Source organism: Aquarana catesbeiana, linkage group LG03 (genome assembly GCF_042186555.1).
Source record: "Aquarana catesbeiana isolate 2022-GZ linkage group LG03, ASM4218655v1, whole genome shotgun sequence".
NCBI lineage: Eukaryota > Metazoa > Chordata > Amphibia > Anura > Ranidae > Aquarana > Aquarana catesbeiana.
The window spans coordinates 107,433,135-107,445,824 of NC_133326.1; the positions used below are offsets into that span (position 1 = coordinate 107,433,135).

General features: G+C 43.8%; 1 protein-coding gene across 7 annotated transcripts in view; it reads left to right on the plus strand.

Moving 5' to 3' along the window:
• The first annotated feature begins 5,873 nt into the window (after nt 1-5,873).
• LOC141131536 (proto-oncogene Mas-like) overlaps nt 5,874-12,690 on the plus strand; it is a 124,846-nt gene continuing 118,029 nt past the window's right edge. For 3 of the 7 annotated variants that reach the window (XM_073618911.1, XM_073618916.1, XM_073618910.1), the window contains exon 1: nt 5,874-6,282. The gene's annotated coding sequence lies outside the window, so the exon portion shown is untranslated. The other 4 variants (XM_073618912.1, XM_073618915.1, XM_073618918.1 and 1 more) reach the window with 3 other exon arrangements.

Consider the following 12,690-nt stretch of genomic DNA (forward strand, 5'->3'; position numbering starts at 1 on the left):
GGCATTATATGACCTGCGGAAATGCACACAGACTTTCCTGGCCTGCCTCAGTACATCCTGTAAGCCTGGGTACCTGCCCAAGAACTGCTGCACCACCAAGTTAAGGAAGTGAGCCAAACAGGGCACATGGGTCAGTTGTCCCTGTCGGAGGGCGGAAAGGAGGTTGGTGCCATTGTCACAAACCACCATACCTGCCTTAAACTGGCATGGCGTCAACCACCTCTGAACCTGCCCCTGCAGAGCAGACAGAATCTCTGCCCCAGTGTGGCTCCTGTCCTCCAAGCACACCAGCTCAAGCACTGCATGGCATCTTTTTGCCTTCATATTTGCGTAGCCCCTTGAACGCCTACGGAGCACCGCTGGTTCCGAGGACAAATCAGCACAGGAAGAGGCCATGGAGAAAGAAGAAGAGGAGGGGGTGGAGGAGAGAGGTGTGGCAGAATCACCACTAGTAGAATTGGAGGCGTGGTGGCGGAACAACATCCAACACTACTGCACCCTGTCCTGCATCCTTCCCAGCTGCCAGAAGAGTCACCCAGTGCGCGGTGAAAGATAGGTAACGTCCCTGTCCATGGCTGCTGGACCATGAGTCAGCGGTAATATGCACCTTACCGCTGACCGCCCTGTCCAGCGAGGCCAAGACATTGCCTTCCACATACCGGTAGAGAGCTGGAATCGCCTTCCGTGAGAAAAAGTGGCGCTTGGGAACCTGCCACTGAGGAGCCGCACATTTCACAAACTCACGGAAGGGGGCAGACTCTACCAACTGAAAAGGCAGCAGTTGAAGTGCTAGCAATTTAGCCAAGCTAGCATTCAAACGCTGGGCACGTGGATAGCTGGGAGTGAACTTTTGGCGGTGTAGCAGGTGGGGCAGGGAAATTTGCCTGGTACAATCTGACGTCAGTGTACCGATAGCAGATTGCCCGCAAGTACTTGGCTGTGAAACATCTAATTCTACACCTTCATTCCTCTCAGTGCAGGTTTCAGAGAGGACTGAAGGTATAGTGGGGTTGCAGATCCCAGCTGATGAGGAGCAAGGAGAGGTCCGCTTTGTTCTTTGGTGTGGGTCTTTTAGGTACGCTTGCCAACGAACTGCATGGCAGGTCATTATGTCTGGTCAAGCATGTGGTGCCCAAACGTGTGATGTTTTGGCCATGCGAGATACACTTGAGACATATGTTGCAAATAGCAGCGGTGGGATCTGATGCACTCTCAAAAAAGGCCCACACCAAAGAACTTTTGGAATAACTCGCAGAGATAGCAGCGCCCTGCACATGCGGAGCTCTGCAGTGTGATGCAGTTGGTGTGCTGCCCTTAAGCTGGCCCCTGGAGGGCATCCTGCCTCGTTGGAGATGTGCCTCCTCCTCCTCTCTCCTATCAGGCACCCACGTGGAGTCAGTGACCTCATCATCCCCTCCCTCCTCATCACTGGAGCAAAGCCGGCAGTATGCTGCAGCAGGGGGAACATGACTGCCAGATTGCTGTCCTTCTTGGGCACCCCCTCTCTCTGGGCTCACGTTACTGCCTTCCACTAGCTGGGTGCCATCATCGGAGCCTTCAAAACTCTGGGCATCCTCCTGGAGCATGTACACAACACTGTGGTCAAAGGGTTCGGGGGACTCCTCAGGAGGACATGGTGGGGCTAGGGAAGGAGTGACTGATGCCATTTAGCCTAGGGAAGAGGCCGCGTTGGCAGCTGCTTTGCCAGACAAAGTACCCTGAGCCTGGGTGAAAGAGGATGAGGAGGATGATGGTCATCCACTCTACCAAGTCTTCCGCATGTTGCAGCTCAACACGGCCAGCTGCCGAAAAAAAGGACAAGCGTGTCCTACGGCCACGTGCTGATGAGGATGCACTGTCTCCACGACCAGCACTGTTGCCTCTAGACACAGAGCCTGCTTGCCCTCTTTTATCGGCTTGTGACTGTCTGCCTCTCCTTGTTGGCCTTCCAGACATACTAATGGCCTGCAGTGAGATGTAGCTGCACAAAGCTGGGATGTATATATATACTGATACTGCAGCTAGCAGAATCAACTGCCTGCCTGTGGTACTAATAGGATCAGAAGAACACCACCAATTTTCTTCAGGTAGCTTTAGGTTCACACTGTGCAGAGGACACAGTACACTAACTGTAAATACTAGTGCTGCCTGCCTGTGGTATTAATAGGAGCAGAACAACAGCAATTGTCTTCAGGTAGCTTTAGGTGCACACTGTGCAGAGGACGCACTACACTAACTTGTAAATACTACAGCTGCCTGCAGTAATAATAGGATCAGAAGAACACCATCAATTTTCTTCAGGTAGCTTTAGGTGCACACTGTGCAGAAGACGTACTACACTAACTTGTAAGTACTGCAGCTTCCTGCGGTACTAATAGGATCAGAAGAACACCACCAATTTTCTTCAGGTAGCTTTAGGTGCAGAGGACGCACTACACTAACTTATAAATGCTACAGCTGCCTGCGGTACTAATAGGATCAGAAGAACACCACCAATTTCAAAAGAACACCACCAATTTTCTTCAGGTAGCTTTAGGTGCACACTGTCCAGAGGACGCACTACACTAACTTGTAAATACTACAGCTGCCTGCGGTACTAATAGGATCAGAAGAACACCATCAATTTTCTTCAGGTAGCTTTAGGTGCACACTGTGCAGAGGATGCACTACACTAACTTGTAAATACTGCAGCTGCCTGCAGTACTAATAGGATCAGAAGAACACCACCAATTTTCTTCAGGTAGCTTTAGGTGCACACTGTGCAGAGGACGCACTACACTAATTGTAAATACTGTAGCTAATAGGACTAATAGGATCAGAAGAACATCAGCAATTTTCTTCAGGTAGCTGTAAATACTGTAAAACTGTCTGTCAGTAGGAAGAGAATAACAGGAATGGTTCTAGCTAAACTGAATACAGTGTGTATATATATATATATATATATATATATATATATATATATATACAACACCTAGGATGCATACATATACACAATACACTGTAAGTGCAGCTAACTGACTCGCCTGCCTACTATATCTATTCTAACTTAAATCAAATGACACTATCTCTCTCTCTATCTCTCTCTCAACGCCGGAACATACTACACAGGGCCGGCGTGCAGACGGCCTTATATAGTGTGGGGCGTGTACTAAACCCCCTGAGCCATAATTGGCCAAAGCCACCCTGGCTTTGGCCAATTACGGCTCTCTGTACAGACGGCGCTGTGATTGGCCAAGCATGCGGGTCATAGTGCATGCTTGGCCAATCATCAGCCAGCAATGCAATGCGATGCCGCAGTGCATTATGGGCCGTGACGCGCCACTTAAATTTGGTGTGAATGGCCCATATCGTTCGCAGTTCGACGAATGGTCGAACATGCGATGTTCAAGTCGAACGTGGGTTCGACTCGAACTTGAAGCTCATCCCTAATGCTGATACAGGGGATATCTCCTAAACCGTGCAGGTTTTGGAGATATCCGGGGTAGCTACAGGTAAGCCTTATTATAGGCTTACCTGTAGCAAAAAGTGGATTGTAAGGGTTTACAACCACTTTAAAGTGGTTCTAAAAGCAGAAGGTTTTTTTTTACCTTAAAGCATTCTCTGCATTAAGGTAAAAAAAAAACTTCTGTAATCAACCCCCCTTATATTTTCATGAGCCGGATCTTGATCCAGTGCTGTGTCCAATAATGGCGGCTCTCTTCTCTCTCTCCCTCCTCATAGGACATGAACGCAGCAGCTGGAGCCATTGGCTCCTGCTGCTCTCATTCAGAGCCTGTGAGGAGAGAGCGGGGGGAAGGGCCATGCACCTTTTTGCGTGTCAATGGAGACACAGAGACCCCACTCGGGATCGAGCCCATGCGAGTGTCCCAATAGCAAGCGACTTGCTCTGGGGGACTCATAAGGGGGAAGGAGTCAGTGGGGGGATCCTAGAAAAAGAGGATCAGGGTGCAAAACCTTTGCAGAGAGCAGGTAAGTATAACATGTTTGTTATTAAAAAAAAATTTAAAAATGTTTTCTTTTACAATCACTATAAAGCATATCTATGGTCAATATGTAAAATTGTATATTAATTTCCACATGATATTTCAATTATTTCTAGCCTACTCCTATTTTTCTGAATGATGTTTAACCACTTCAATACAGGGCACTTATACACCTTTCTGCCCAGACCAATTTTCAGCTTTCAGCACTGTCGCAGTTTGAATGACAATTGCGTAGTCATCCATTACTGTACCCAAACTAAATTTTTATAATTTTGTTCCCACAAATAGAGCTTTCTTTTAGTTGTATTTGATCATCTCTGCGGTTTTTATTTTTTGCTAAACAAATAAAAAAAGACCGAAAATTTTGAAAAAAATAAAAGTTTTGCTTTTGTTTCTGTTAAAAAATTTTGTAAATAAGTAAGTTTTCTCTTTCACTGATGGGCACTGATAAGGCAGCACTGACAGGCACTGATACGGTGGCACCGATGAGGTGGCACCAATGAGTGGGCACTGACGGGCACTGACGATGGGCACTGGTAGGCGGCACTGGTAGGTGACACTGATGGGTGGCACTGATATGCAGCACTGATGGGCATTGATAGGCGGCACTGATGGGAGGCACTGGGTGGCAATGGTTGGCACTGATGGGCGACACTGATGGGCACTGAAAGGCAGCACTGATGGGCACTGATAGGGTGGCATTGATAGGCGGCACTGATGGGCACGGATAGGCGGCACTGCTGGGCACTGATGGGCACTGATAGGCGGCACTGCTGGGCACTGACACATGGCACTGATGGGCACTGATACGCGGCACTGATATGAGGCACTGATAGGCATCCCTGGTGGCATTGGCAGTGGTAGGCATTGGAGTGGGCACTGATTGGCAGCTGCCTGGGCACAGATTGGTATTTCCCTGGGGGTCTAGGGGGCATACCTGGTGATCCAGTGTGGTGGCCATCCTGGTGGTCCTGGTGGCTTCCCTGGTGGTCCTGGGTAGCATCCGAGGGGGGGCTGTGCTGATAAACAATCAGCACAGACCCCCCCTGTCAGGAGAGCAGCCGATCAGCTCTCCTCTACTCGCGTCTGTCAGACGTGAGTGAGGAAAAGCTGATCACCGGCTCTTCCTATTTACATTGTGATCAGCCGTGATTGGACATGGCTGATCACGTGGTAAAGAGTCTCCGTCAGAGACTCTTTACCTAGATCAGAGTTGCGGTGTGTCAGACTGACACACTGCAACAACGATCGCCGCGATGCGCGCCCCCGGGGGCGCGCAGCGGCTCAATATCCTGATCACGTCATATGACGTCCGTCAAGGATATTGAAACCACATTTTGCTATATGGTGGGCGGCAAGTGGTTAAGTTTGTAAATGTATTTTGTGAAGGTCCTCACACAGTTACTTCCATCAATTCTGTGACATGTATTTACTATGTCTTGTGAGTAGGCACTACTGTGTCACACATTTCACAGAGCCTGCCTTCTGTACTAGGTGCTAAGAGGAGGAGTTTCAAGAGGCGGAGTCAGTACAGGAAATACAGTTTGCAGGTAGCATAGCACCTTGGGATATGTGGTCCTTATAATTTGACAGTAGACAGCAGAGGGGAAGCTGTAAAGCAAGCAGAGAATTCAGTAAGTTATGGAAAGAGATGACCAGAAGACAAGGCAGCACTCACAACATAAAAAAGGAGATTTTTAAAGAATGCTTATATTGGATTGTTGGATTGTCAACAATATTGATTGTTTGTATTCCTATTACAATGCTATTACAATGCTGATGTACTAAAATGAAAGTGTAACTGTATTCGATCACCAGGGAACTCATTTAAGCATCACAGCATTCTCTTGAAGGCAGCAAACGGTTAACGTTTGGGTTGAGCATCCAGTTTTAGCTCAGTCTGGTGTGTCTGTTTTTATTCTCAATAGCTGCTGTTTTTTTACTAAATTTCACTCTAACAGAATGATAATATTTATCTCTGTTTTACTCCTTATTTACAAGCAAATGTTATCTATTATAAACTCTATCAAATGAGAGAGCCAGATCATTCCTCCATATCTTCCAAGACTGTATGACCAGCAAGCTGCATTATTATTTTCTGTTTTCCGTCTTTTTATAATACTTTTCATCTCTAAGAATTAAGTGTGTTCACGTTTTTGTCTGCTGATGGAAAGTTTGGCTTTGATATTTTTAACCGAGCACTGTGTGGATAAATAGGGATGTGTACTCCTTGTACCAAATGACTGAAGCATGAAGAGTATGGAGCAAGGCTGCATCTTGCTGGAGGCAGATAAACAAGGTAAGTGTTTGTTTAAGTTGCTGTATTGGTGCTGTGATGATGAGGATGGAGTGGACATTGTGCAAAATAATAGCTGATATGCCATTTTCCCTTCTGTTCAAAGCAGATAAGTGTTTAATACAGATAATAAAGCAGTGATAATCACTGTCACTGTTCTTGGAAATAAAAGGCATTAGGATAAAATATATATATATATATTTTTAATTGTAATTACAATGAAGTGAAAATGCTGAAAGACTTTGATTTACCATAAAGATGTAACATTAGGACAATTGTAATAATATTACATTTTCACAGTGTATATCATTGATAAAGATGACTATAAAATGTGTTGTGCATTGACGATGCATAAGTTACAACAATATTTAATTTTTGCAGAGTTTGTCATAGATAAAGATGACTATAATGTGTTTTGTGGTGACTCTGCATATGGTAAAATAATTAAAAATGTTCACTGTGTATATTATAGATAAAAACGACTATAAAAAGTATTTTGTATTCACTATGAATAAGTTAAAACATTATTATATTTCCACAGTGTACAGTATATAATGGATAAAGACGACTGTAAAATGTGTTTTGTGTGGACTATGCAAAAGTTACAAAAATATTACATTTTCATATTTTAGATCATGGACAGAAACTACTATATTAAATGTGTTTCGTGTTGACTGTGCAAAAGTTACAATATAACATTTTCACAGTGTGTATTGTGAAAAAAGACACAAAAAAATGTGTTTTGTGTTGACTGTGCAAACGTTACAATATTACATTTTTACAGTGTATATTGTGGAAAAAGACACAACAAAATGTGTTTTGTGTTGACTGTGCAAACGTTACAATATTACATTTTTACAGTGTATATTGTGGAAAAAGACAACAAAAATGTGTTTTGTGTTGACTGTGTTGAAAACTTCAATATCCACCAATTTCGGAAATATCATTATGGATAAAAATGGAACTTTTGTTTACTGTAAAAGACTGACATATAAATGCATAATATAACATATTAAAAAGGGGTAGCAGAAAAAATGCAACATGGGGTCCATTATCAAGGATGTTTTTGATTTTCTCTAGGGGCAGAGGAGTCAAATGAAGGTACTGTAAGGACTTGCAATAATATGTATTACTAGGTCACTCACCCTATAATTCTTGTCATCTGAAAGGTCGCATGTACACACATATCCAGGATTAAATGTTTTATTACAGCACTTGCTTGTTAACAAAACACACATTAGGAATAGAGGTCCAGTCCATCATGCCAATTTATTATCCATTGCTAGTACTTCATCGTTATCGATTTTTTAAATCCGTTTTTACTCCATACACCCTCGTTTTATGAGGCCAAGGAGCCAGATCCAGCTGGATCGTATGGAGACATGTGATGGTTTGTATGGGTAGATTAACCACTTGTCCTCCAGAAAATTTACCCCCCTTCCTGACCAGGCCATTTTTTGCGATATGGCACTGCGTTACTTTAACTGACAATTGTGCAGTCATGCAACACTGTACCCAAATAAAATTTATGTAATATTTACCCACAAATAGAGGGTCCTTTTAGTGGTATTTGATCACCACTGCGTTTTTAAAAACAAATTTTGTGCTATAAACTGACAATAAAAAAAAAAAAACAATAGTTTTTACTTTCTGCTATAAAACATATCCAATAAAAAAAAAAATTAAAATTTAAAAAATTGAATTTGTTCATAAATTTAGGCCAATATGTATTCTGCTACATATTTTTGGTAAAAAATCCCAATAAGCGTATATTGATTGGTTTACACAAACATTATAGCGTCTACAAACTATGTGATATATTTATGGAATTTTCTTTTTATACTAGTAATGGTGGCGATCAGTGACTTATAGCAGGACTGCGATATCGCGGCGGACAATCGGAATCTAACTGACACTTCTGACATTTTGCGGAACCAGTTACAATAATACAGTGATCAGTGGTAAAAAAATTCACTGTCACTGTACCAAGGACACTGTGCCAAGGACACTGGCTGGGGAGGGGTTAAACATCTAGCGTGATCAAAGAGTTAACTGTGTGCCTAGCCAGTGTTTATGTGTGTACTGTGAGGTGCTTTTACTAGTGAGGTGCTTTGCAGGAACACGGAATCCATTCCTTCCTCTCTGTTAGAACTGAAATCTGCCTTGTTTACATAGACAGATCCCAGTTCTCTGTGTATTACTGACGATCGGCGGGTGGCGGAGAACATCGAGTGCCCAGCACCCGTAAATCGGCTTCTGCTGCATATATTCACAGTAGAAGCAGGCCGCTATGTATGTGATTCTGCACAGGAGAGCCGCCCTGTAGCAATAAAACTGCTACAGGGTGGACGTAAAGTGGTTAAAGTAGAACTACAGGCAAATCTTTTTTTCCAATTAGGATAAAGGAAGGGAGGGTCATAACTAGTGGCGGTGTGTCCATAAGGGCGTACGGTCGCCACCCCCTCTCTCCAGCCCCCCCTCTATCACCAATAGATAGATTCATGCATTGCATGAATCTATCCATGGCCGCCACTGCCTCCCCCTATTCAGGCGCCCAGCCCCTTTTCGGGCACCGGGCACCTAAATTACAGCGGCGGGGGGTGTTTTTGAAGCACCTGATTAGAGCCATAGGCTCTAAAAGGCGTCAAAAAAGGTAAACAGGGAACGCCATGCTTGGCGCACGCAGTTCACCCAGCTGTGTTAGAAAAGTGAATGAATATTTGCTGTCCTAACACTGAACCGCCTCTCCGCCAATCAGGTGCTCGACTCTGTTACCCGTCACCTGATTGGCTAAAATGACAGGCGCTGTGATTGGACGCCTATCAGGCATCCAATCATAGGAGAGGACGGGAGAACACATCAAGAATATAGATGGAGCATGGGGGACACCGCTCACTGCCCGCTGGGGGGGCACAGTGGCAGCATTCAATGGGCACAGTGGGAGCATTTGATGGGCACAGTGGCAGCATTTGATGGGCACAGTGGGAACATTTGATGGCACAGTGGGAACATTTGATGGCACAGTGGGAGCATTTGATGGCACATTGGTAGCGTTTGATGGGCACAGTGGCAGCGTTTGATGGCCCAGTGGCACCGTTTGATGGGCACAGCGGCAGCGTTTGATGGGCACAGCGGCAGCGTTTGATGGGCACAGGGAGGCTGCAATTGATGAGTTTTTTCAGAATTTTTCAGTTTGTTTGCCCCCCCACAAAAATTTTGAGCACCAGCCACCACTGGTCATAACCCTTGTCAGTTTATTTTTTGCCATCTTTGTCCCATTGGGGACATTTCACTTCACTTCCTGTCCCACAGTCAAAACAGGAAAAGAGAGGAAATCCCTGCAAGTTAAGGGAATCCCTTGGGGACCCCCAGGTCACTAGAACTAGTGTCCCCATTGGAAGACTTCCCCTCTGTTACTTTTCTGGGGACAACCCAAATTTTGGAGTTTTCTTTTACTTTCACTTTCAATGATAATGGTAAATAGGACAAATAGAGAGGGGGAATCTCCTTAGCGGGACACATACAGCAATGAAAACTGACTAAACTGTTCTAATCCATCTCTACTCTATCCAAAACTAAAAAAAGTTTTGACTAGTTGTACTTTAAGGGCGTCTTTTGCTAAAGTGTTATTTATTACACTGACATACCAACCATGTGTTAGACAAATTTATAATAGCCACTATAAAAATGCATTCTCATCTGCCATTGTTTGGTGTTCCTGATCATAAAGATCTGAGCTTGATTCATACAGTTGGTTGCCTCCCCAACCTCGGCAGCCTTCCAGATCTGGCCAGCAGCTGTGGAGGGCAAAGAGCACATGAGGGTTGGTGAGGTACTCAGATCTCACATAGCATTGCACAGAATTCAGCCCCCAGCTTGACACAGTAAGTAACGATGGTGGCACCTTGAATTGATCCAAGCATCAGGGGAGGCAACAATGAGTTTGGTATTTTGGGTTATGCTCATTTCAGTGCTGAGACTATAGAACTTTAACTTCAAGTGTCAAAATGAAACAGATTAGTGGGAACATACTTTTTTTTTTAATTTCCCTCATTTCAGTGATTTTAAAATATATGCAAGATAACCCCTTTAGCATTTTATTCCATAAGAAAGAACACAAGATAATTATCATGACTAGGAGATTAAAGAATCCTAAATGTATTGTTCTGTAAATTGAACTACCAGCAACAGCAATGAACAGATGCTAATCATATGTTATCATTTATTTAAAGGCAAGCATCTGAATTATTGAAATGTATTTGGGTTAGAGTAAATCCAAACAGACCCTCCATTTATCCATGCAAACAAGAAGTAGAATCACATTTTAGAAGTCCATTTGTAGTGTATTCAGAGGGGACAAAGTACAAATAGGCTTCAGGTAGATTCCCCATAAAATGTATTCACACAACAATTTCCCAAATTAGACAAATTACTTTGTCTTATGAGTATTGTGAGTATTGCCTGAAGTCTCCACTTCACCATAGTAATTCCTGTGGGATTTTACAAAATAGGCAGAACAGCCCAACATCGACATCCTGTTTATGAGTTGGCGTTCAGGTTAATAAAGGCCAATGGGCGGGTCATTTATTTAAAGACTTGCCTCGCAAAAGTGTCACTTACCACAGATGTCCTTTCTGCTTATCTAGAGGTCTTTTTTTCCATACGGAAACGATATTCAACCCATTAAAAGGTAAGCTCAACTTTAACAGGCAATGTATGGAATTCCACTCAAGAAAGATGATTTAAAGGAAAGGAAGATTTACCTAAAGCTCGACTCCAAGAAACTTGCAAATTCTCCCTTGCAGTGGGGCTGTACTACACTGAATGAATTACTGCTCATTTAAGTGTAGGGGTATGAAAAAGAAGATTTACTTACCGGATCCTCAGCACTGCTAGACCAGCCCCCACAATATCGTCTTCCCTGTACTCCAGCGGTTTAAGGTCTCGATGTCATTAAGACTGATGAAGGGTCCATTGCCCTACAATGGACATAATGACACCAAGGAACAGTCCACCACCGAAGCATGGAGGAGGACCATCTGCTGGGGGAGTAGAGGATTGGGTAAGTGAAAGTGCTTTTACTCCCCCTTGAATAAACAAGCTGTTAGCCCTTGCAGTGCAGATGCAGCCCCAGAATTTTCACATTTTCCAGAGTTGGGCTTTAGGGTTCCTTGTTGCTGGATAAAAGGCATCATCAACAAGATAATATAAAACATCACTTTCAAGTACAAGTTTTTGCCAAGAGTGGCAATATCTTGATTAACTTAACAATACTAATGGTGTTTAAGTGGGATCTAGCGTGATTGCAACCTATAGTCTGCTATTACTAATTTCATGAAATGCTAGTTGCCTGGCTTTCTTGCTGATACTCTGATCTCAGAACTATGTTCTACAATGTAGGTAGGTCACTGGCCTGAAACAAGTACACTAAAGAGGAGTTCTGACTTCACTTTTACTTAGTTGTTGCACAATGGTTTCAGGTAAGTGACCTAAAAACGATATAAGGTAGGTGATCAGCATGACAGTCTGGCAGCTATACTTTTATTTTTTTATAAGGTCAGCAATGGCACCATACACTTAAGTATACAAACTAGAATTCCACATACATGTTTTAATGCACTATAAAAACATTGCCGTTGTCTACAGGTGCTGTGCTCCAAGTTGCTTACTTAGGTGACAAATGAGAGAAGTATGACATTGGTATACAATAAAAAGTGTGGACTAGGGGACAAAAAAACTGAAAATATAATATATTATTGATGCGAGGGATACACTTTCCCTAAGAATGCAAGGCAAAATGAATTTTCAAAATACACTACCAGCAAAGACAAGCATCCCTAACACCTATTTTTATAAGGCGCTGAGTGTAAAATTCAACAAATATTCACAGCAAGTGTAATTTAAAAAACATGCACTATTACCATACATGTGCAGTGAATATTTAGTGAGAGGCACATTCACTGCTTTATGAATATACCCCTTAGGGCCTTAATTGCAAATGCTGAAGTTTCCTTGATGGGATGTAATTCTGACAAATTCTCTTCACCTTATGTACCAAAAAGTCATTTGTAATGGCCTCCGATTCTCTTCTTTTCGCGTTCCCCGCTGGCACTCCCGGCTCCTCCTCCTCGAGCAGTGCCCCCAGAGAAAGCTGCTTTGCCTGGGGGCACTGCTGCATGCTCGCTCCGGAGCCACTGCTCTATGCATCCATAAGATACATAGAGCCGCAGCTCAGCCCCGCCCCCCCCCCCCCGCTCTCTCCTCATTGGCTCACTGTCTGTGATTGACAGCAGTGGGAGCCAATGGGCTCCTGCTGCTGTCTCAGCCAATGAGAAAGGAGAGTCCCGGGACAGCCGAGGCTATTGTGAATATCGCTGGATCGGAGGAAGCTCAGGTAAGGATGGGGGGGGG